Source organism: Muntiacus reevesi, chromosome 1 (assembly GCF_963930625.1).
Source record: "Muntiacus reevesi chromosome 1, mMunRee1.1, whole genome shotgun sequence".
NCBI classification, from domain to species: domain Eukaryota; kingdom Metazoa; phylum Chordata; class Mammalia; order Artiodactyla; family Cervidae; genus Muntiacus; species Muntiacus reevesi.
The window spans coordinates 123,087,972-123,114,047 of NC_089249.1; the positions used below are offsets into that span (position 1 = coordinate 123,087,972).

At 35.0% G+C, this 26,076-nt stretch overlaps 1 protein-coding gene across 10 annotated transcripts in view; it reads right to left on the reverse strand.

The window, feature by feature from the left end:
- The window catches only part of ADGRL2 (adhesion G protein-coupled receptor L2), a 203,017-nt gene that overhangs the window by 92,698 nt on the left and 84,243 nt on the right, over positions 1–26,076 (reverse strand). The gene's annotated exons all lie outside the window — the stretch shown is intronic.

Genomic DNA, 26,076 nt, shown 5'->3' on the forward strand with positions numbered 1-26,076 from the left:
CTAGGAGTATATGACTGACTCTCAAATATGAATTTGCATCAGAGTCATCTGGAAAGTTTTTTTTTTTTTTTTAAAGACAGATCTTCGAGCCCTAATCCAGTCCTACTGAATCAGAATCTCTGGGTTCAGATGAAGATAGGATATCTGTATTTGGCGAAAACGTATTTAACTGCAACACACTGATATAATAACTAAAATGTGCTAAGAATTTCTCCAAGGCTTTTTAAAAATAGGTTTTCTTTATTACATATTTGTTAGGTCATCATCATATTTCCTTTTAATTCCCTAATATAGTTTTCCTTTGATCTGTGAAAATATTCATAATAGCCACTATGAAATGTTTATCTTCTAAATCTAATGTGTGGGCCCACATCAGAGGTAGTAGTTTCTATTGAACGCTTTTTATCCACTTTTTCTCCTGTCTTGTAAATTTTGTTGGGTCTTTTGAAAATTAAACATTTTAAATAATATACTGTTAGCAACTCTAAATTTCTTTCCGCTGAGAACTGATGTTGTTAATTTTATTTTCCTTTTAGCGTTCTGACTGAATTTAATCTGCTGTCTTCTCCTGTCTTCTGGGTGACTCAGCAGTAAAGAATCCACCTGCAGGAAACACAGATTCGATCCCCTTCAATCCCTGGGCTGGAAGATATCCTGGAGGAGGGCATGGTATCCCAGTCTACTTTTCTTACCTGGAGAATCCCATTGTGGGCTACAGTCCCTAAAGTAGCAAAGAGCTGGACATGACTGAAGTGACTGAGCACACATGCACGCACACTTCTCCTGTAGCTAGAAGGTGCTATGTCTCTGCTCATTGTTGTCATTGTTATTTTAACTCTTATGTTTATTTTCTAGCCTGAGTTCTTACGGATTACACCTATCCCTGCATAGCTTAGTGATCGGCCAATGATTGAGCAAAGACTTCCACACACAACTGATGAACCTGTAATAAGGTCGCCACCCTCTGCTGATTGATCTGTGTGTTAGGGAGAGTGTTCAAAGCTCAAGCAGTTTTCAAGTCAGCCGTGGTTCTTTCCTTTCTGCAGTATCCCCTCACATCTCCTCTGCTATGTGTACAGCTTTCCAGTCAGTCAAGAATGCACAGAAAATGTTTGGCTCCTTCATTTCCAAGGTTTCCTGGTTATGCTCCAGACTGACCCTCAGTTTCCCCAACGGGGACCCCAACCTCAGGTTAGCAGAGCTAAGGGGTTTCCCCATCTCTTTTCCACAGTGTTTACTACTTTTATTCCTAGGCATGGGTTTCCATCCTCTACTCCAAATCAAGCCAACTCTTCCCGGCAGTTCAGTCACAGATTTTCAAGACCCCTGCCTTGCTCTGATGAAACTAACCACAATGAAGTAACCAAAGAATGTGGCAGGGGGTAAGAGGGGGAAGGAGTGTAAGGACAGCCCAAGGCTAGAAGGCTTTAAACTTCAACTGTGTGTAATGCAAGTTCCATCAGCTTTTCATAAAGAAATCCTTCCTAATTTCTTATTTGGCTCTGGTTAATCTCTAAAGCCCTAAAATGCGGTTGTTGACAATTCTGTTCAGTTTTATAACTGTTTGCAGGAAGAGGAACTGCTACTCTCTTCATCCCATCATCAATCAAAGTCCCTTTAAAGACTTAACAAATATTTACTGACTACAAATCCTCAAAACAACCAAACAAGATAGGTATTATTATTATTACTATTTTACAAAGGAGGAAATTATGGCACCGAAAAATCATGTTTTCCAAAATCATACATCAGTAAGAATGAAATCAAGGTTTGAAACCCCAGTACTTCAGCTCCCAAATTCATGTTCTTCAATGTAATTTTAATGAGCATCCAAATGATAATGGCAATTAGCAGCAGGTGTGGGGACCACCATTGGAAAGAACATAGTTAAGACGTGCTGGGTGCCTCTAGTCCAGTGCAAGAAGGGCAAGAAAGGAAACAGTTCTCTGATGGTCAAGTAGTCAACGAATTTGCTTAAATCAACATCAACAGCATAAAGAAATGTCCAAATTAAAGCTCTTTAATCACACTATGACATTTATTCTAAGTTGTATTTCAATCTATTTCTATCTCAACAAAGAAAAATGTAAGCATCCCAACAAACAAAATATAATCCAATCCATCTTACAATTCTGACAGTTGAAGAAAAAACTTATGGAAGACCCTATGAACAAAAAATCAATATTGCTGCTCTGTGCTGTGCAAATGTGAACCGTGGCAAATAGTGGTACTTGGAGTAAAATAAACTGTTTTGCTCCATTTTTTCTACTGTAAACAAATGATTTTGGAAAGACAGTCCCCCCACCCACCCCCAAGCTATAAAATGTCAAGCGATAACTCTCTGTGCTTTAGGCCAGTGATTGGAATAAATATTTCCTGGCAACAGGTGCAGTGACTTAGGACTGAAATCATTCACATTCAGGGGATAACTCCTAATAAACAGATGTACTGCTATGAAATGGGAATTTGTAAGACCAGAATTGGAATTCTAACATTAGATTTCACATCATTTATGAGCATTTTGCAAGAAAAGTATGCTACTCTGGCAATAAATAGTATGTTGTGATAAGCTTGGACTTCAAGCTCTTGATTAGGAACATTTTGCTTTTCTAACATTGTCTCCATCAGTCTGGTCTTTGGACATTTCTGTAAAATCATTTCTTCAAAAGACTTCTTATTAAGCTATAAAACAAAAACTTCAACTTTTCTGGTTTTACTTTGAACTAAACCCTGTCATGGATGCTCCTGCTCATGGCAGCTAGGGTCCCCATTCAGTTCAGTTCAGTAACTCAGTCATGTCCGACTCTTTGCGAGCCCATGGACTGTAGCACACCAGGCCTCCCTGTCCATCACCAACTCACAGAGTTTACCCAAACTCATGTCCATTGAGTTGGTGATGCCATCCAACTATCTTATCCTCTGTCGTCCCCTTCTCCGCCCACCTTCAATCATTCCCCATAAGCACCACTTATTTGATTATCAGGGTCCTCTATGGGACTGAGGCTGTGACTTCAAGCCCTACAGACATTAACGCAGACCACACTCTATTACCAGTATTGCCATATGAAATCATTGATTTATACCTGTTTATATATGTTAATGAGTTTCATTCCTAAAATGGAAACAAGAAAAATAATTGATGAAGAGGGTGCATGATTTCTACCAGGCTGAACTTTAGTTTAGAAGCTTCCAGAAAACTTATTTCCATTTCATTTTAATTTGATGAAAAGAGAAAGTTGAAAGTAAACTTAAAAAGTAAATTATTTCACTTTCTTCAACTTTTACATTTATCACTGCATAGTAATGAGATTATTATAAATAAATTTTAAAAATGAAGGATTTGTAATAAAACTTGCCATTGTATGAAAATCTTTCAAATTGCCAACATCCGTTGGACCATAGAAAAAGCAAGAGAGTTCCAGAAAAACATCTACTTCTGCTTTATTGACTACTCCAGAGCCTTTGTGTGGATCACAACAAACTGCAGAAAATTCTTAAAAGAGATGGGAATACCAGACCACCTAACCTGCCTCTTGAGAAATCTGTATGCAGGTCAGAAGTAACAGTTAGAACTGAACATGGAACAACAGACTTGTTCCCTCCCAATCAGGAAAGGAGTATGTCAAAGCTATATATTGTCACCCTGCTTATTTACTTATATGCAGAGTACATCATGCCAAATGCCAGGCTGGATGAAGCACAAGCTGGAATCAAGATTGCTGTGAGAAATATCAATAATCTCAGATATGCAGATGACACCACCCTTATGGCAGAAATTGAAGAACTAAAGAGCCTTTTGATGAAAGTGAAAGAGGAGAATGAAAAAGTTGGCTTAAAACTCAACATTCAGAAAACTAAGATCATGGCATCAAGGTCCCATTACTTCATGGCAAATAGATAGGGAAACAATGGAAAAAGTGACCAAGTTTATCTTTTGGGGCTCCAAAAGCACTGCAGGTGGTGACAGCAGCCATGAAATTAAAAGACACTTGCTCCTGGGAAGAAAAGATGTGACCAACCTAGACAGCATATTAAAAAGCAGAGACACTCCGTTACCGACAAAGGTCCACCTAGTCAAAGCTATGGTTTTTCCAGTAGTCATGTATGCATGTGAGAGCTGGATTATAAAGAAAGCTGAGCACCAAAGAACTGATGCTTTTGAACTGTGGTGTTGGAGAAGACTCTCGAGATTCCCTTGGAGAGCAAGGAGATCCAACCAGTCAATCCTAAAGGAATCAGCCCTGGATATTCATTGGAAAGACTGATGCCGAAGTTCCAATAATTTGGTCCCCTGATGCAAAGAACTGACTCACTAGAAAAGACCCTGATGCTGGGAAAGTTGAAGGCAGGAGGAGAATGTAACAACAGAGGATGAGAAGGTTAGATGGCATCACCGACTCAATGGACATGAGTTTGAGCAGGCTTCGGGAGTTGGTGATGGAGAGGGAAGCCTGGCATGCTGCAGTCCATGGGGTCACAGAGTCAGACATGACTGACTAAATTGAACTGAACTGAATCTTTGTATACTAAAGGCAGTATGTTAAAACTCATTCCCTGTAAGTTTGCATAATGTCACTCTATTGTTTTGCTCTGTTAGTTCAATTTAAGAGATAACTTTTATCAATCAAACCCTAAAATAACTAATTTTTGTGTTCATTAACATATAATTCTTTAACCTGTTACTATTATGTGAGGAGTCTAAACCATGATGTAAGTAGAAATAAAACAATAACAAAAACTACTTTCACCTCACCTCTGAACTTGTGTTCATGACAAGAATGGAGAAGATAAAGTAATGCAGTATCATTTTCCAGCATCCTGGCCTTGTAAATGTTGCAATTTGTGTGTTAATAAACTTAGCATGAAACAATAATCCTTACAAATATTTAAATTTCTTGCAAAACAAAGTGTTCGAAATATTAAAGGTTATTAACGTAACCACAAAACTGGGCTTCGCGGGTGACTGAGACAGTAAAGAATTTCCCTGCAATGCAGGAGACCTGAATTCAATTTCTGGGTGGGGAAGATTCCCTCCACTCCAGTATTCTTTGATGGGAAATCTCATGGATAGATGAGCCTGTTGAGCTACAGTTCAATGGGTCGCAAAGAGTCAAGACATGACTGAGCAACTTTCACTCACTCAACCACAAAATAGTCAACTCACTATATATGAGTTATATGACTTCCTGTGTTGTTCTGGTTTACAATTGTTTTTATTTTGGATATATTTTAAATTATGAGGTACTTTGAACAAGGATTTTTTTAAGATGAATGTTTATAGTTTCAAGTAAGATCAATTTATACACAAAACACTAAGATTTACATAGGAATACACAAACATTTCTAATAAATATATGATTAAAAAAATAGTGCGTAATAAACTCCAATTACATAAACAGCAAAAAAAACTTTATCTGTGTGATGTGCTAAAATTACAAAATTCTGGACACTCTGCACACTCAAAAGGTAAAAATATACTGTCAGATGCTATCAGCTTCTTGGTTCAAATATGCCTACTCCAGAAAAGGCTTTCAATATTTTAAGGAGAAACTATGCATTATAAGTCTTTCAAAACATTTGAACATTAAATTCCTTATTAGAAAGAAATTGATCTCTCCCACTTAAAAACTTGCATATTATCCAATGGTGATTAGTAATTCACAAGTGCCACTAATACATAGCAATTTAAAAGTTATAAAATACTATCAGTTTAATACTGAACTTTAAAAGAAAAATCCCTTATGTCTAATAAGAATAAGATATGCTACAGATAGATGCTTTTAATAGTCTTAGCATACACTGATAGCTACAACTTCTGGAAAGTTCATAAACATACAATACTTTCATTCTGATCTACTTTGAAATACTAGTGAATATTGTATTAAGCCTCAATATTATCCTTACCACCTAGGGCCTAAGCCCTCTGCACAGGATGTTCTAGTTATTTTTCTCTTAAGAAACAACTATTCTCCAAAATCCAGTTCAAGGATTCCCAAACAACAGGCAAAGAAGAACCTGAGCCCAGGTTTGGGTCATCTGTTTTCTTTCTTCCAATAAACATTTATGAACACCTAGTCTGTGCCTAAGCACTCTTACAAACACTTGGGATACAACACTGAAATAAATGACAATGACCCCTGTGTCTGGACAGCTTCCACAGAGAGTGAGTTCTCCTTGAGGAGTTATCTTGTATATTTGGTTCGCCATTACAATGCCAAGCCTAAAAAAGAATCAGTTTACAGTGGTCTCTTTATAGTGGATGTAAAATAAAGAAATGTTAAACAAATAAATAGGTGTAGGAATGCAATGAGAGAATGAAAAACTATGAGCTCCACTATCAGAGCAGTTAACATGTTATTTACTTTTATTTCTCTCCTACTGAACTCTGAGCTGATGAATAGAAAAAAGTGAAGCCTATTTATTTTTTTATCCTTACTTTCTGACACATTGCATGGCACACAATATTCAACTTTTGCTTAATTTTATTTTATGCATTATTTTATTCATAATTTAAAGAAATTAAACATACTTTAATTTCTTGTACAGTTTAATATGTCAAATATAACCAAGAATATAAAATGAAGACGTTCTTATAGAGGGGGAGAAAACACACAAACCACAATTGTGTCTTTTTATACATTAAGTTCCTAGTTTGGAAGTTTAAGCTAAGTACATTATCAGAAAATGTTTTATTTAAAAATCCAGATGTCAGGAAATATATATATATATAAATAAATGTAACTAAGATGACATCCTCACCAGAGTCTCCAAATTATGGGACTCAACTATGAAATGCACCCTTACATGACTGATCACCTGCTGGAGTTCAAAATCACCCAGGAGTTGTGGTCACTGGTCATGTAAACTCATCCAAGAAACCAGAAGAGCAACTTTACCACTCCCCCTTTCCTTCCCTCAGTAAACACTCTTCATATTTATTATTTTTATAACTACTAGTTAAAACCAGTTTGACATTAAAAAGTTACTATAAGAAATGCAATTTCTCAAGTCAAATGACTAGAACTACCAAATCAAAATTCGCAAATAATTCTGTATGAATTATTCATTGACAACAACAGCAAAAAAACTAGAGAATAATTACAGAAAGTAAGAAAATAACAATTTCATCATCTCTTTAGATACAACTTATTTCTACTTCCACATTATTTACTGTTTTCTAACAGTTTTATTATTTTTTGTTACCCTTCCTACTATCAGAAATTCCATTAACTTGCCTCACCCCACCCAACTTCAGAATATACATTCTTAAAAGCACTTAAACAAAGCAAAAATATGAGTCTTGTTCCTTCATCCAGTGACTCACCCTAAGCCAACCAGCTAAAGGACTCTATTCCTTTCCTGTCACTGTTATTAGTCTGATGAATACAACTACCAAGGGGTGAAGACCTCATTTAAAGTATTCCCCAGGAAGTTCTCCCATATCAGAAAATCAAATTTCAGATTTTAAGTCTTTTTGTTAATATCTTCTATTTAAACATAAACAATATCTAAAAGTCCCACACCAAAAAAAAAAAAAACCTATTAACCACATAATTTCATTTTTGAAAAGGTACACTTTAGTTGAATCACAAGAAGGACAACAATGTGTGTGAGACTTTCATGTCAACTAACTTTTATTTGGTAACAATGAACTCTAAAGGTGTGAAGAAGTTACCAGGGTTACACCTGGCTTCCTCACTAAAGGCATCTATAACGGGGGCAATTAATACCAATTCTGAGTTAACTACACTGAAACTGTACTGAAACCACCCACTCATCTCTTTCTCAAACAGAGATTCAAAGGTAATCACATTCACTACTGCTGACTCAAACAAGTATTCTAGAAGGGAAAGGCATTGTATCTCCACAAACATTCCTATGAGGTATTTATTTCTCACTTCAGGTAGGAAAGATAACACAGACTGAAACGAGTCTCAACTCTTATCTTGACTTTTTCACAAATTTTTAGCCACACTAACGCTTGGATCATTTTTAAAAAAGGGTCAAGCATTTAACCTTTTCCTCACTGAAGAAAGGAGAAATTCCTTGTCTTTCTTCCAACATGCCATAAAAGACTTTTTCCCTAAAACCTCAAAGATTTTAGGAAGTTAGGGCTTTTTAAAAGAAAAATCTATTTAACTGAACACACTCATACTATTGAAGACGACAGAAAAGCTTTTCTGCTAGAGGAGAGAAGGCATTTTCCAATAGGTTCTAGAAAAAGAAATTCTTACTGATGTCCTTCCTTTCCCATCTCAAAAAAGAAAGAAAGAAAGAAACCTCATGGGATCAAAGTTGATTTATTTCATTTCCTTCCCTTTCCCCAAAACAATGCTTAAAATTTTATTATGAATTATATTGCAGGACTTCCCTGGTGGTACGGTGGTTAAGCATCCCCCTGCCAGTGCAGGGGACACAGGCTGCGTCTCAGGTTTGCTGTGTGTGCTCAGTCACTTCAGCCATGTCCAACTCTCTATATGACCCTATGGACTGTAGCCTGCCAAGCTTCTCTCTCCATGGGATTCTCCAGACAAGAACATTGGAGTGGGTTGCCATGCCCTCCTGCAGGGGATCTTCTTGACCCAGGGATCAAACCCACGTCGCCTTTGTCTTCTGCATTGCAGGCAGAGTCTCTACTGCTTGAGTGGGCCTGAGAAGATCTCAAATGCCAAAATGCCAAGAGGCAATGAAGCCCATGCTCCACAGCTTGAGGCTATGTGCCACAATTACTGAAGCCCTAGAGCCTGTTCTTTGCCAACAAGGGAAGCAACCGTAATGAGCAGCCCTTGAAAAACAATGAAGAGTAGCCCCTGCTCGCTGCAATCAGAGAAAGCCCACACACAGCAATGAAGACCCAGTGCAGCCAAAAAAAAAAAAAAAAAAACAAACAACTTCCATGTCTTTAAAAATAAATATATAAATAAGTTACAGGACATATATGGAACTTCTTAAACCCCAAACTAGACAGTTACTACTAACATGTAACTCTCCCTTAATAAACAAAGGCTATATTGTATCTCATGAACAAGTTGTAAAGTTAAATTTATAAAAGATATAAAGAGCAACTGTAATAACTAACCAAGTTTATCTAAGATATATAAAACAAAAACTTTTTAAGAAGTTAATCCGGTGAACACCGTAGTAGTGTGCCGTTATATTTTTCAATGCTCCTGGACCAGTTAAAAGCTGTAAAATGAATAAAACCAAATCCAGTCCTCAGCCCATTTTGTGAACTTCACTTGAAAATGCAAACTCAAATAATCAAAACAACCTCCAAATGGGAATCAGCATTTCTGAAGTTATCTTTTACTAACATCTTTCGCACCTCCGCCTAAACATATTTACTGCTCAGTCATTCATTCACATGTATTTGTGTTGTCAGCATATTCTAATTTCTCCACCAGACTATTCTTCTGATATAAACCACAGAAACTAACAATTCTCAAAAGCAAAAAAAAGAAAAAGAAAACTGAAATTCTCAATTTGGAGTCAACTCCACTTCCACAAACCACACAAAGCCCATTTAGCGATACAATTTATCCCTGACAAAGAGACAACTTACACAAGTATTCTACTGTGCTACTCTTAGTGAAAACAGAAACCACTCCCCAAATAAAGGTATGAAGGTTATCATATAATTCCTTAATTGACAATATAATGATTTTGATTGCACGGTTGGTTTCGGTGTTACTATTTACATTGTGATGTTGAGGTCTGTTCAATTTTTAAGGGAAAGATGAGGTTTTAACGAGCACACTCAAACTATTCTCAAATCCGTGTTACCAGAGCAGTCAGGCAGGGACGAGGGGATGGGAAGAATAAATTTAATCTGACATCGTAAAGAGAACAAGAAATCGTACAGTGACAACGAACAGTGAAAATGCTGCCTTAAAAAACAAACGCTACTACTTTTCTGCAGTTAAAATTATATCCTATCTTGTATTTAACTGCCAAACTGAACATAAAGAGAACAAGAAAAAGCACCGTAGCAGACCCAACCCTGCTCTTACACAACCCAGCCTGGTGTCATCTTTCATACTTGTGTCCTATATGAACCAATAGCACAGAGGCAATATAGCAGTTCAAACTTCTGTATTCAGACATTTTAATGAATTAAAAGGAATTGTAGGGAGGAAAGGCTCTTAGGAATCCTGTTTCAGCCCATATTGCTGTGACTCAGTGTATTAATCTAATGTCCCTTCCCTGGTAGTTTAAATGTTTATTTCCCTTTAAAACTCTGAATACTTTTAAACTTCACCCTTATGAAGCTGAATATTGCCAGATAAAAAAAGCTCCCTTACTATTAAAAAAATAAAAAGAAGAAAGGTTTGATAAAGGTCTTAGAAACAAGCACTTCTTATCAGAAAATGAGAGCAAGATTAGGTGAATCTGATTTATAATGACAACAGGCATGTTTTAGAAAATTAACTCCCAAGATAAACTGTCTAAACAAATACCACAAGGTTTAAATACTTTATATAAGAAGTGCTTACAAATCATGAGAATCAGTTTAAAAGCAGGTAAAGGAAAACAAAGGAAAATGAAATAAACATAAGTAACAAATAAACATATACAATGCTCAATTTAATTGGTAAGAACAAGGCAAAAAATTAAAATCTGATGAAATCTTCTAGCAAATTACCAAAGGTCTATTTGTTTGAGTATTGTAAAACATATAGCCTCATGTATTTCTGAGATTACAAACTGATACAATCTTTCTGAAACCAGTCTCATGGAATTTCTTTTGCAAAAATTGTTCTGAAAAGAACCCAAAATTTGACACTGATTTGGATAAAAAGATGCTCGTAACAATGAAAAGTTAGGCAAACTAAGGAATCAAAATAGTAAAATGGTTCAAAAGTACATTGATAAAATAGAATGATGCAATCCTCATAGACAATTTTATAATTCAAACGTGATAATAAATACTACAAATAATAATTTAATGAACAATATTTACTGATTTGGGAATGTGTTCTCAGAGAATTATGCAAAATAATATACACATAAATATGTAGGAACAAAAAGAAACCCAGGAAGCAGACATCCTTTTTTGGGATAACAGTGACCAACTATTTAAGACCAACTGGGCTCAGCTGTCAAGGAGGTGATGAAAACTGACCAACAAATCAGAAGTGCCAAGAAGCAGAACTTGGGTTAAAGTGAATGGGTGAACAAAATGGCACTGTGCTGAGTAGGATAATGAAAATCCTGTTCCCCTTCTGGGGAATGATCTGAAAATATACCATCTCTCACCCTGAGACTCAAAGTGTTTCCGAGACCTTTCTTGTTCTTAGCTACCAGACTTTGTATATCAGATGCCTACACAGACCAGGTGGTTTTTCCAAAGACTAGATATGCCCCTGCTCCTTACATCTTAATTCCATCATTGCATCTGATACAGATTTTTCTTGGGTGGTCTGTGCCCAAACATATCGATTCAATAAGGAAAGAAGTATTTTGCTAAAGCAAGGCCTGTCTCCTATAGATTACATGAGTTTTTCCTACTCCCCACCCCTTCCAACTCATAATGACCCTCTTGTTTGTTTCAAATTTCCCCAACCCAATCTAGGCTTCTTCCCAGTACATCCCCTGGATGCCACTTTGTTGCTGTTCATGTTAACCCTTACATGCCGGAAAAGTGAGTGAGGGATCTATTTTTAGAAGAAAATGATACCTGTGGTACCAAGGTGTTAAGTAAGAAAATCCAGTAACTTATTTTTTCAAACAATTTATTAAAATGTACAGTTAACCAACTTGCATATGGAACTGACTCAATAATTTATTCATAATCTAAAAACATAGTTTATGTATGACTGCTTTTGTAAGTTTCTGCGTACAGAATTCTTTACTGCATGTATGTTAATTTTCCAGGCTTCTCTCTTATTTAAGGGCTCAAAATCTACCTTCTCTTTAAAGCTCTCCCTAGCAGAAGACAGAGCAAAAACTTATCATGAAACAAAAATCAGACCTGATTCAGAGACAGAATACTTTGCACTTACAAAAATTATGTGCACAAGACCCTCCAAGTCATGTTAACAAATGTTTATAGCTTTTTCAAAGAGAGGTAAGGTATTCACAAAGGAAAAGAACACTACAGGAAGCTTCACTGGTTATTCCCATGCCCTGTGTGTACATTCTTCTACTCTGAGTCCTCCTGAAAAGGCAAACAGTAAGAGCCAGCACATCCAGATTCCTCAGGATGCTGCAAGAATGCAGAGACAAAGAATCACTCCTACCCTTTAGTGAGAGGCTCTCTCTATCTCCCTGGTGATGTGGACTTCTGACATCCCGTGTCTGCTCTGCTCTGCAACAGTATTCTATAAGGTTGTCAATCACAATCACTTGTAGAAAAGGATCCACTTATATCACATAAGCTGACTAACTGCTTTCTTCCTGTACGTTTTAAAGCCTAGTTGTTGGCTCCACCTATATCTTAAAAGTATTAATATTCCAGAACAAGAAGATTTATTTCTAGGAACTTTTTAACTATATTCGATTATGTGGATGTACACTGTTTAGCACGGAACATCTAGATTTGAACCTAGCTCCTGTTTACTAGATGTGTGAAATTGCTCAGAGGTAAAAATCTGTACTTTGGGTTTCCTTCTCTACAAAATTGGGATAATAATTCTTAAAGGAAACCAACCTGATTATTCACTGGAAGGACTGATGCTGAAGCTGAAGCTCCAATACTTTGGCCACCTTATGCGAAGAGCCAACTTACTGGAAAAGACCCCGATTCTAGGAAAAACTGAGGACAGGAGAAGAAGCAGACGAGAGAGGATGAGATGACTGGATGACATCACTGACTCAATGGACATGAGTTTGAGCAAATTCCAGGAGACAGTGAAGTACAGGGAAGCCTGGCGTGCTGCAGTCCATGGGGTTGCAAAGAGCCGACATGACTAAGTGACTGAATAACAACAAAAAATAGTTCCTACATCTCAGAGGGTTTTGTGAGGATTAAATAAGTAACTATATGTAAAGTATTCAAAAGAGTGTTTGACAAATATAAAATACTCAGTTCAGTAAACATACTTTCCTTAAAAAGTGGTGCACTTGATACCTGGTATAAGCTCTCAGCTTCATCTCCAGTAAACTAAGGAAACAGCCTAATTGGTTAAATTGTAAACCAGATAAAACTGAATAATTCATTATATGTAGATAATTTGAAGATTATGAAATCATAATTACAGGAAATGAGAAATAAGGTAGTCCCCGTTGTTTCCATCTGTCTCTCATATACTTTCTTTAAGGGCAGAAAGTTCATTTGCCAAGTGTGTGTGTGTGTGTGTGTGCACGCGCGCACACACGCGCGTGTGCACACATGCAAGCATAGAACACTAGCAGATAGGTAAGGAAAAGGGATTATGACACACAAAGATTTTGAATATTCTAGACTCAGCATACATTATCTCACCTAATTATCAGTATGACTTGGCTGAATCCACAGAATTCTGGCTTTTAGCAAATTATTACTCATCCTTTTTTAAGATTAGAAATAGGATGAGTTTTCTCTGACCATACACTTAAGCTATCCCACCTCACTCCCTAAACTATGTCATAACGTTGACAATACATCAATGGACACACTCTGCACTATCACAAGGATTTACACTTATCTATTTATGTCTCTCCTTTTAAAACTAAAAATTCCTTGAAGACAGAAATGGATACTTATTCCTGTTTTTATCCCAAACATCTATCAGAGTGTCTGGTTATATTATTAATAATAGTAAGCACTTAGACACATGTGGCATTAATTTTACAGCTCAGAAAATGGAGGTTTGGGGTTATTTATCCAAGGTCAATTTACTACAGAAGGAATCTGAAGACTGGCTGTATTGCTCCTCTAATTAGACCATGGTACGTTGTAAAGAAGTAGTTATTTTTGTGCTTCGAGGCCACTTCTCATCAGCACCTGGACAGCCGATTTTACCATGGACAGCACTGCAATTCTAAGAAGTCCCTCAAAACTTTTCCTAGGTGTTTAAAATACACCCATCAGATGCACATTAAAATGAAAAATAAATTTTTCATAGACTTTCCAGAGGTTACATTAAACTTGTTTTGTAAACTATATGTTTGAATATATGATTTCCTTATCTAGTAACAGTTTTGTGTGATAACACAAGCCAAAATTTTATTTGGAAATCTGATAAGCAAAATTTCAAAGTCATTCAAAGGTTAGCAACAAAGATTTTAATGATGAAAACTTCATTACATGTAACATTATTATAATTTCTTTCTGAGCATTCAGATGTCAACATCTTTTATTATTCAAACTAAATGATCAAACACTTAAAAAAAAAATAAACCTCTGCAGGATTCAAAAGAAAGAGACTAAAAAGGTTCTATATTCTGCTCTATTGCCTTGTTCACCTTTGCTTTCGGTGTCCAGCCCAGTCAGCTTGTTGAATAAATTAACCTCTTAATAAAATTTAATTTCATTATGTCTGAGAAACACGCTTGCCCACACATCCTTTTTGTAATAAGTGTCTATTGGAAATTTGTATGGGTATGCCCTCTGGAAACTGTAAAGAAAGAGATCATTCTACATGGGGAACTAAAGGTTGTTTCCCTAAGCGATACAGCTCGCACAGACTGTGATTCCTGGAGCTGGAAAACTTTTGCTTATATTTTTAGGTAGGGCTGTCATCTTTCCTAGATCCCTTTATCTTAATCTCCTATATTTTACTAACAATCTCATCAAAACCAAAATAATCACACATTATCCACTATTGCCAAATATCCTTACCATTCGGTTTTTTCACATTCAATATGTGTTAAACGTTATATGATCTACAAGAATGAGAGATACCATGATGTCAAAAATTTAATGCCAGTAACTTCAATAACAGAAATTACATAATTAACAGCAACTCCACTACCTTTTTACCTATGCCAGACATCCTGGAGTGTGAAGTCAGTGCGCCTTAGGAAGCAACACTAGTGGAGGTGATGGAACTCCAGCTGAGCTATTTTAAATTCCAAAAGTTGATGTTGTGAAAGTGCTGCACCCAATATGCCAGCAAATCTGGAAAACTCAGCAGTGGCCACGGACTTGGAAAAGGTCAGTATTCATTCCAATCCCAAAGAAAGGCAATGCCAAAGAATGCTCAAACTACCGCACAATTGTACTTATTTTTATATGCTAGCAAAGTAACGCTAAAAATCCTTCAACCTAGGAGGCTTCACCAGTATGTGAACCAAGAACCAATGTTGAAGTTGGATTAAGGAAAGGCAGAAGAACCAGAGATCAAACTGCCAACATCTGCTGGATCATACAAAAAGCAAGAGAACTCCAGAAAAACATCTACTTTAGCGTCATTGACTATGCTAAAGCTTTTGACTGTGTAGATCACAACAAACTGTGGAAATTTCTTAAAGAGATGGGAATACCAGACCACCTTACCTGCCTACTGTGAAACCTGTATGCAGACCAAGAAGCAACAATTAGAACCAGACACAAAACAACAGACTGGTTCACAATTGGGAGGAGTACATCAAGGCTTTATATTGTTTCCCTGTTTATTTAACTTAAATGCAAGGTACATCATGCAAAATGCCAGGCTGAATGAATCACAAGCTAGAATCAAGATTGCGGAAGGAAACATCAATAACCTCAGATATGCAGATGACACCACCCTTATGACAGAAAGGGAAGAGGAATTAAAGAGGCTCTTGATGAACATGAAAGAGGAGAGTGAAAAAGCTGGCTTAAAACTCAAAACTCAACATTCAAAAAACAAAGATCATGGCATCCACTCCCATCACTTGCTGCCAAATAGATGGGGAAACAATAGCAACAGTGACAGGTTTTATTTTCTTGGGCTCCAGAAAAACAATGACAAACCTAGACAGCATATTAAAAAACAGAGACATCACTTTGCCAACAAAGGTCCATCTAGTCAAAGCTATGGCTTTTCCTGTAATCAAGTATGGATGTACATGCTGGACAATAAAAAGTGCTGAGCACCAAAGAACTGATGGTTTTGAACTGTGTTGCTGGAGAAGGATCTTGACAGTCATGTAGACAGCAAGGAGATCAAACCTGTCAATCCTAAAGCAAGTCAACCCTGAATATTCATTGGAAAGACTGATGCCAAAGCTGTGACTCCAGTATTTTGGCTACCTGATGCAAAGAGCAGACTCACCAGAAAAGACTCTAATGCTGGGAAAGACTGAGGGCAGGAGAAGGGGACAACAGAGAATGAGATGATTGGATAGCATCACTGACTCAACGGATATGAGTTTGAGCAAACTCCTGGAGATGGTGAAGGACAGGGAAACCTGGTGTGCTGCAGTTCATGGGGGTTGCAGTCAGATATGACGGAGCAACTGAACAACAATCACTACCTTTTCAGGTATAATTAGGAATTTCTTCATGATATCTTCCCAGCATCCATCATACTATAATTTGAATTCATATACTTTCAAGACTAAAGATGGAAAAGTCTGTGTGACGGTATAGATTCTATTCTGTTCACAACATAATGACAGCGCTCAATAAGGTGAGTACTTAATAAATAAACATTAACATGCCAATATAACCTATCATATGTCTAAATGCTATTAGACCAAATTTTAATTTCTTGCAATAATTCCATTTTTAACCTTTTAAGTCCCATTTTCTACGAATAGCCCTGTTCTTACTGTATATTTTGGTTTTTTGGTCATTTGGGCATCACTGAAACATTTATGAGTAAATACCATGTGCTAAATAAATAAGCAAGACACAATATACTAAAAATAAATTTTTCAGTTTCTACCTTTAAGCAGTTCAGTGTTAAAAGTATGACACAGAGCACCTCATACAGTGAGAGAAAGGTGGATGACGGAAAACTATGTCAACAGGAGAGTGTCCAGGAAGGTTCCTTAGGAAAGATAATGTTTTAAAATTGCCAGTATCAAGAAACAGGTAAGGCTCTGCTCATAAGTGAAATGACATAAAGACCACATCAAGGTCACTTATTAACCTATTACTATTTTTAATTGTAAGAACATTCACTTAAAAAAAAAAACTACAATATATGAAATGCATAGTTGAAAGTGTCCCATCAAAACATTTCTTCTCACTATAGTTTTTGTTTAATCAAGAAAGCTAGCCTCATTTCAGTGATTCAACATTTCACATATGTTTGCTTGGTTATTTTGAAAAGTTATCAAATACTTTTTGGTATTTCTAAAATACTAAAATAAAACTCAGTGTACTAAGAAACTCAAATTCAATTAGTGTGTGTGTATAAAGACTAAAACTGATTTTTATTTCACTATTTATCAAGAGGTTTTTTTCACTCACTGTTTACAGCCCCACCCTCATCATTTCATGAATGGCTCTTCTGAAATTCTCTCATAACTCATCATCTCTGTGCTTTGGGTCATTCTCTACTTCAGTTCAACAACCACTCTGCTACCTTTATCCTTCTAAAAGTCAATCTAATTCCAGCAGGTTTAATAGATTTGACAGCGCTCCCAGGTCTTTTTGATAAACTCCAAAAGCCCAAGTATGGCATGCAAGACCTCTTGACTTTCTAGTCACATTCAAAGTGTCTAGACCCCTTTCAATTCTCTACCCCAAGTAAGTAAAATGGTACTCATTTCTCAATGACATACTCTAACATCACAGGGTATTTTCTGAACTTGACTATCTGAAATAATCACCTGCTCTGTATGCTCTCAGAGATTTTAGAAAGACCTAAATTATCACATTTAGTAATTAGGAATAATTATATTTTAATAGGTACTATCTTAGAATATCAATTGTTGCATCTTCCTTGTCTTTTTATTACTAAAAGTATCTGTAAGTAATAAGTTCAATTTTTTTAAAAATTTCAATCTAAGAAAACTTTAAACATCCAAAATTTCATTTGGGGATATTGGAACTGGGAGAGCCTTTTAGGATTATCCATCCAGTTATTTCTTTACACACACTCACACATAAACTATACCCACACAGATGATACTATATATCGAAACAACATACTTATTTGATTCACATATAATTGATACAAATTTCAAAAATGGACTCATTATAACGTTGTCCATTTGCTATTTTAAGTGCTGATCATAACCCACTAATTACTATCTTCACAACTGTTAACAGGTGGTGGTGGTATTTTACAATTCAAAAAGCACCAATCTAGTCTAAATCCTTAAATAAAGAAATAAGATCCCAGGATCATTATGTGAATTCACAGAAACTCCTGAACTAATGTTAGACGCAATATTCTAAGACACTGGTCACACTGCCGAGGCAACTATTCTGTACATTCTCAATATGCACTTTGTGTTTTACCAATTGGTTTGGTAAGCAATCTAAAACTTCCAATGGACACTCAAAGTTTTATTCTAGATAAAATAATGATCCTCCTCACATCACATTTAATATCTATTTGAATATACACTTAATAATCCCTATTAAACATACAAAACATATGATCCGAATATCTATCTTTGGTTAATTACACTAGGGGGCACTTTTCAACATCTCTAGACATCAGGACTAAGTGCATCTTTCTGAGAAAGGATGTCACATTCCTGGAATTTCAGAGCTATGGTCTTTTAATCCATTACCAGTTTTCTATCAAGGGATTACTGTCTTGTTTTTCTTACATTAATTATATATAGAATCCTCAGGCAGAAATTCTGACAGAAAGAATGTAAACGAGCTAAGCAGATGTCATTTTATTTATTTATTTTTTTTAATATTATTTTATTAGTTGGAGGCCAATCACTTCACAACATTTCAGTGGGTTTTGTCATACATTGACATGAATTAAAAAGAATACATACAAATATTTCATTTTGAATAGGAATTCAATCAATAAAGGCTTAAAATTATTCTTATTTGGCAGGTTTTATTGTTTAAATAAAAACACATTTAAAAACTTATCACATTGATTATTAATAACGCAGAATAACTAGTCAACTTAGAGCTTCGTCAGCAAAGACAGTGAATATCTGAGGAATACACAGGAAGAGAAGACAGAGGAAATACAAAAGCTGATGCTTAACTTGCTCTAAGAATCTGAACTTTCGCTTTCTGGCAAAGAATTATCTGATTACTACCAGATTTAAAAGTCTATAGTTTGGGCAATGTAAAAGGTATGTAATTTTGCAAGTAACTGCAAAGAAATAACATGTATATTTTACATCTAAAATGATACATGAAGTACAAATTATGTTCAAACTATTTTAAACTGCTTTCAACAAAAAAAGGTAAAATTTACTTGTTGCAAACATGCTTCTTTGAAGATCCCCAGGGCATTGTTAAATATTAAGTTTTAATTAGTGTTGATTAACAAATATCATCCAACATAAGATCCTTTTAGTTTTAGGTAACTGCTATCTAAGTGACCTGCCTAGAAATTCACATACCAACAGGGCATGCTTAATTTGTCCCTGTCTTCAAGTAACATCAGTTTGGGACTGTTTCAGTGTACACTTTTACAACAGTAATAGGGTATTCAAATTAGGGGGGCAGGGGCAGAATTTATGGAAATTCCAATGCTTAACTAAATCACAGAATGAGGTTTTGAAATAGTAAATAATAAATCACAATGAATCCTCAATCTGGTTGTCAAGGAAACTACTTTGCCTCTGCCATAATTGCTGCGATCCCCATCTTGCCCCCTTTGACACCAATCCTTATCATACATTCTGGTCAGAGACTGAGAAAGTAGCTTTTCTATTCCTCTCAGGCAATCATGTAACATGTATTGAGCTTGACTGAACAGGGCCATGCGGCCAGACAAACGCTGAATTCAAGGCCTTTCCTTTTCTATATAGAGACAGTAATTAACTAGTAAGCAGCAGTATATTTCTATCAAGCTTTAGATAACAATAACATGTCTCCATGGCATGTTTTAGCAGCTGTGTTGTGTAGAAAGTTTGTACTAACTGATTTATTGTCACAAGATCTGTTTGTGAACCAGCAATCATTAATGTCTTAGAGGTAAACATAAATTTTTTAATCCGTTTGAAAATAAAGATCAAATATTACATTTAATAAGACAAACATTTACATTTAAACATTAATATTTATAAACCAAATATTATAAATAAAACAGAAAAATAGTGCCAAATATGTATTATCAGCTCAAATGGGTTACTTAACTTTCTCCTCCTTACATCTATTTTCATATATCAGTCATTTTTAGTAACTATTATAAAATAAAATCCTGAAGTAAATGGGCAGTTTTATGCCTCTAATTCTACATGCTGCTTATTGCTTTCTATTAATTATTTTGATTTCCTTAACTGTATTTTATTAAAACCATCTGTTTTCTAATATAATTCTCAAGTGCTTTCAAATGTATTTCTTGAATTCAAATTGCTATGTATTCTGGAATGCTCAATTAGATCACTCAATTTTGAAGCTTTCTCTATTCACTTCAACCATTAAATGATATAAAAGTAAAATTACCTGTGTACTTTTCAATGCTATCAGTCTACACTGAAATGAAAATTATCTTCCTTATCAGCAGGACAACTTCCAAAATTCAATGTACCCATTCATTCTTTTCTCTTTTATTTATTTAAACTCAACATTGGCTCACACACAAACCATGTTTCTCTAGAGTTTGTCACACTTAACTAGCAATAAAGATAATAACACTGACTACATAATATTATATGAAAGAATGCATATGTAATGTTTAGCTCTGGTCAATAACTGCTTACTCAGAAAGCATTTAATTAAATTTTAGCTTTCAAAAATATTAACAATTTTTCCATTTTCCATTTAAAATTAAAATATCAGGCAAGTAAATTGTACAATTTGGAAGAACAGGTCAGAATGTTTGCTAAAACTTTAAAGAAAATTCTGCAGTAGCTTCTAGGAAACTATACTCTCTCAACGTATAGTGCCAGAAAGAAAAAGGTGTCAGGATTCTTTAACAAATCATTCACAAACACAGGGTTGCTAAATTCGCATAAGCAATGGAGAAAATCGTTTCATTTGAAACCAGAGAAAAACAGTTATGAGTGCAAAAAAATAGCAACGAAAGACTTTTTCTTTTAATCTTTGTACTGTGTCACTACTACTGTGGTTATAATTTTTAACCTCAAAGATACCATGTACCTAAGATTTTAAAAAACAAAGAAAACTGTCTGGAATAAGCAGCTAAGCAAAGAAAGTAACTAGTTTAAACCGATGGGAAAAAGTGTAATAATTATGGAAATTAAGGTAGAGTATTAGAAATGGAAAAATAATTAAACTAAACTGTCTGACACCTGGAAAAGGAAGATCTAGGATCAAAGTTTGGTACATATATCAGCAGAAAACCAGTAAGTTGCCAGGACATATTAATCTTATACTATGAAATTTATTAAAAGTTTCGTACAAATATCAGTAGAAAACCAGTAAGGTGCCAGGATTTATTAATCCTATATTATGAAATTTATTACTTAAAATATTTTTCTCCATTTCTAATCTTGTTTCAATTAGATGGACTTATTTATTTTCTTTTACAATTAGTAACTACAAAGTATCCTTGAAAACAGAGGAAGGGGGGTATTTGTTTCTTCAAAAACTGCCATCAAAGCAATTTAGTCAAACCTTAATTAATAATGCAAATAGATGTGAAAAGAACATGTCCCCAAATGTTCCTACTGGCTCAAATACAGTTAATTCTGATATTTGAATACTGGTATCTGATTTTCTTGATTGAGTTGTTAACTTAAAAACAAAATTAAAGTACTTTTGTAGTATACTTTAGTACTCAGGTTATATTAGAATGTTATACTTTTTTTTAAATTCTCTGCTTAAGTTCTCTTCTAATAAAATTCATTATGCTGAAAATAAACCGCATAACTTCTCAAGCTGAAGCAGCATGCCCCATAAAAGCCTTGCTCTCCAGTGAAACACACCATACCTTAACTGGGGAAGTTAATTATGTGCTTTGGTTTCACAAACCAACTGCTGTTGCCAGCTGCATTCTAAATAAAAGTAAATAGAGACAGTTTGAGCTGCCAACAAAAGACATAATTAAGTAGAAAAAATGCTGTCAATAAAACATGGCTACAACATTTTAAACTTTGAAAACTACCCGGGCCAACCAGATTTGGACTACATTGTATAGTCAATACATCTTAACCACTAACCATTTGGGTCAAATAATAATGTAGAAGGGGAAAGCTCACAAAAACATATTTGTGGAGAAATAAAGTTTTATATAAATGAAAGTTAAATCAGATGGTTATTTATTTGTTTATTTATTTATTTAGCTTTTCTCAAGAAGTCCACAAAAGAATAAAGCTCTACATAAAATGATCGAAGGTCTATTTTTCTAACTCTGCTCTTCTAGCCACATTGGAGAAAAACTGGTTCATTACATTCAAAGGATATGTAAGGCCTAAATTATCTCCGGGAATTAGCTGAAAGGGGCTACTAAAGCATCTTATGAGAACTGCCTTCAGTTTAAAAGATGTCATGAACACAAATGGCATTTAATGTTTCCCTCAGGGTTATCTTCTAACCAGAAAGTTAACTTGTAGATTTACAATGATTCGAAGTTTTCAAAGTGCTTTCACATTTGATATGTCATTATCCACATAAACAGTTCTGGCTGTTTCCACATACTTTTCAGAAAGCATGACTTTTTTTTTAAACTGCAAACTAAAAAAGGATTTTTGTTTTTTTTTTTTAACTAATTTTTGAAAAAAAAAAAATTACTTTTACCCTGATGAATACCAAAAGAGCTTAGAATCTATGTAGTAATTATGAGGTATATTTGGATAACAAAGTCCTTGCTTAAGTTTGCTAGAAAGCAGTGTCTCAGTGATAACAGAAATCCGTAAACCTTGCAAGCCACAAGGATTATGTGGAAAAACCACCTCTGACTATTGAGCACCAACCTGATGTTTAGATGTTTAACCAACTTTCCCATGTCTAAATAGATCAAATGTCATGAACCATCATTTCTCTTATCTTCCCAATTCTCCCTAGATACCTAAAATCAGAAAATAAACTATGCAAATTAATTGTATATAAATCTAAAGGTTTCCATAGTACATCTATGTTGGCATAGCAGAAAATCAGGGAGATCAGTTGAAATGGTAGACCCAAAAAAGAGGCAATGTAGCTCACCAGGCAATTTTCACCCTCAATGAAAGAAAATGGATAAAGAGAGGAAAAGAACAAACTGATGAATCAATCAATATTCACCAACCACCACTTGGTGCTTTAGCATATTCCAAGGCAGCTTTAGGGCAAGATGAAAACAATCTCTTGTGTCTGCATAAACAACTCCATCCAAGGAAATATATATAAGTAAATAATTAGGGGGCACAAACTGTGTGGTGTAAAAATTGGGATAAAGGTAGATTCATAAGAACTGGAACTGGGAAAGAATATGTTATGTAGGAGAGATTTCAACTTAATCCTGAAGGATGAGCAAAACAGATAACAAAGGAGGATGGACAACTAGGAGGAAAAACAATTTCAAAGATGGCTGGCTCACTTGCTTATTACTAAGAGCTATTTGTAACACTTGAAAATAACAGAAGTAATCTGAGAAAGAAATATAAACGTTAACATGGGGTTGTTATTTAAGCAAAGCACACAGGAATTAAGGCCTTACCCTCCCCACCCAAAGTTCTACCACATCATTTTGTGGCCTGGATCCATTAATCCCCATACCATTTCATAATGATATATAGTTTCACAGTAGCATATAAACCTATGTATCCATAATATGCAGTATGAGTATATTTCACACAAATATAGAAAGAAAAGAGGCTGGTTCCTGGTGGGTAAGTAACATCACCACAATGTTAAAGACTGAGAGATGCTCTTGTAATTAAAGGCAGAATTTGAAGAAGCAGGACTAAGAGATTTTAAACTTTCCAGAGAAACATCTATTAAGAACGTAGGCTGACTTAATCGTGCATCTCTGTAAGAATCAGATTAGGTTGTTTCATCTCTTTTACTTTTCCGGAGACAAAGAACATGCAACTACTTGAGAAATAAATCCTCCAACATCATCTGAGGCTCAAGTAAAATGCTAGAAAGCAGTCCAAAAAGGGCACTTATAAGAATATGCATATAGTCACTCTTGGAAAAGGGAGAAACATCAGGATATCTCTTCAGACACAGTGAAGAACTCAAAGTATTATTATTACCACTGCTCAGATAAGACCAAATCTAAACATATTTAATGGGCTTGTTTTGTTCAGTGTTAGTAATTAGAGCCCAAAATCAAATTTATTTGTTCTATATTTTACTTTCTGTAACACTTGATTTTTTACTAGAGGTATGAAGAACAGTCATTGTAAGAAATTTACATTTCATTACAGATATACCTGGCTCACTTGTCAAATGCATTTCAAAAATTTCATTCTGAATTGAGCAATTCATCTCCCATCAATTAGTTACAAAGCTTAAAAAATGGCCTTAAGATTTGTCTAATCCAATTGGCTAATGTTCAAGATGAAGAAATGATAGCCCAGTTCTAAGTCTCTTGCCCTTGGATACACATTTAGTGGCCATTTAGTGGCAGAGAAAAGTCAAAGCAAAAGATTTACCTGCAACTGTAATGATTCTAGTTTTTCAAACATTTACTCCTAAGTATCCTTAATTCTCCCAAGTTGTTTCAATAATGACTGTGTGTTTTAAGAATAGTTCATTTTCTCCAGGCATTTCCTAATCATACTGACTCCAAATCTATTCATCTCTATGTTGAATTTCTAACCCTACAATGCTATCTTCAGTCTGGTAATACACTGGGGATAATTCAAGTCTCAAAGCCAATCAGAGGTACAGATTGCTCTTGAGAGGACTGAGGTGTGTGTAAAGGGAAGGAAGAGGCAGATAAGTTATTTATTATATGTGATTTCATTGATTCGATTTAATTAAATGGTTTTAGGGAGAGGTTCCTTCTTTCAGAATTAAGCTTTAAAACTGCAAATTTTTGATATGAATTAATTGTACTAGAGTCCAGTAGAACCAAAATACACATAGTATATGATGTGTATCCTTTTAAGAAAATCATAATTTCTAGTGTGTTCAAGAATAAGACAATAACCACACAGGCCTGTATTTCAAGTTTCCCATGATGCCATTTACTCTAGCTCTTAGTCTTTTATGTGACATTGAGCTATGTTATAATTACAAAAAAGCTGAAAAGAATGACCTCTTAATTTAAAAGGGACACATTATAACATTTCTCTCTGGTATGATACTATTTTAATTCCGTTTGTGAAGACATTCAAGTTGGAAAACAACCATCTGTAGTGCGGCTGCATTATTTGGACAAACTAATGAATAAATGTCCTCCTTTGCTCCAAGAAGGAGACCATTAAATGACAGAAATTCAGAAAAAGAAAAATGAATCAAATTGATTCAGCGCCATGTAAAAAAGCATTCTTCATTTATTACTTACAACTTTCAAACAAAAGAATAATCTTTAAACACATGCTTTTTTAAAAGTATAAATAAATTTTCTAAAATCTAGCTTTTGCACTAAGTCAAGAAGTATGTTAGAAAACAAAGTAAACAACTAGAATTCAAACTTCCTATCAATTCTTCTCATGATGTCTTCAAATTAATTCATACATATAGATAGGCTATGTCCCAAACATTAATATCTTATAAATGTATAATTTAAAAAACATATACACAGTAACTTTAATTTTATAGACTGTTAAGTTTTCATCTATTTTGAAATATTTTCCAAAAGTGTAAGTTGTCAGTATTCACTGAGTTGGGAAAAGAGATAAATGTCTATTTACAAATAAATTATTTTAATGTCAAATCAAATAATAGATTTCTGACCTATACTGTTAGTAGTTATTAATTTCTATGTATGTGTAATATGGAACCTATAGCAAGTGCTTAAACTGTATACCTAGTGAGAAACCATCATCCTAGGTTATGTTACAGAAGAAGGGCAAAGAAGGCCACCATGATAGTCTTCTAGTTTTCCTGCAAGTAAAAGGATGGGCTTTGAACAGACGAGATTTACTCACATGGAAAACTATGGCTTCCCTGAATCCCTTGATGCTTACCAAAGGAGAATAAAATTCCCCTCCAAATTATAGTACAATTTTAGAACCAGGAACTATAAATGC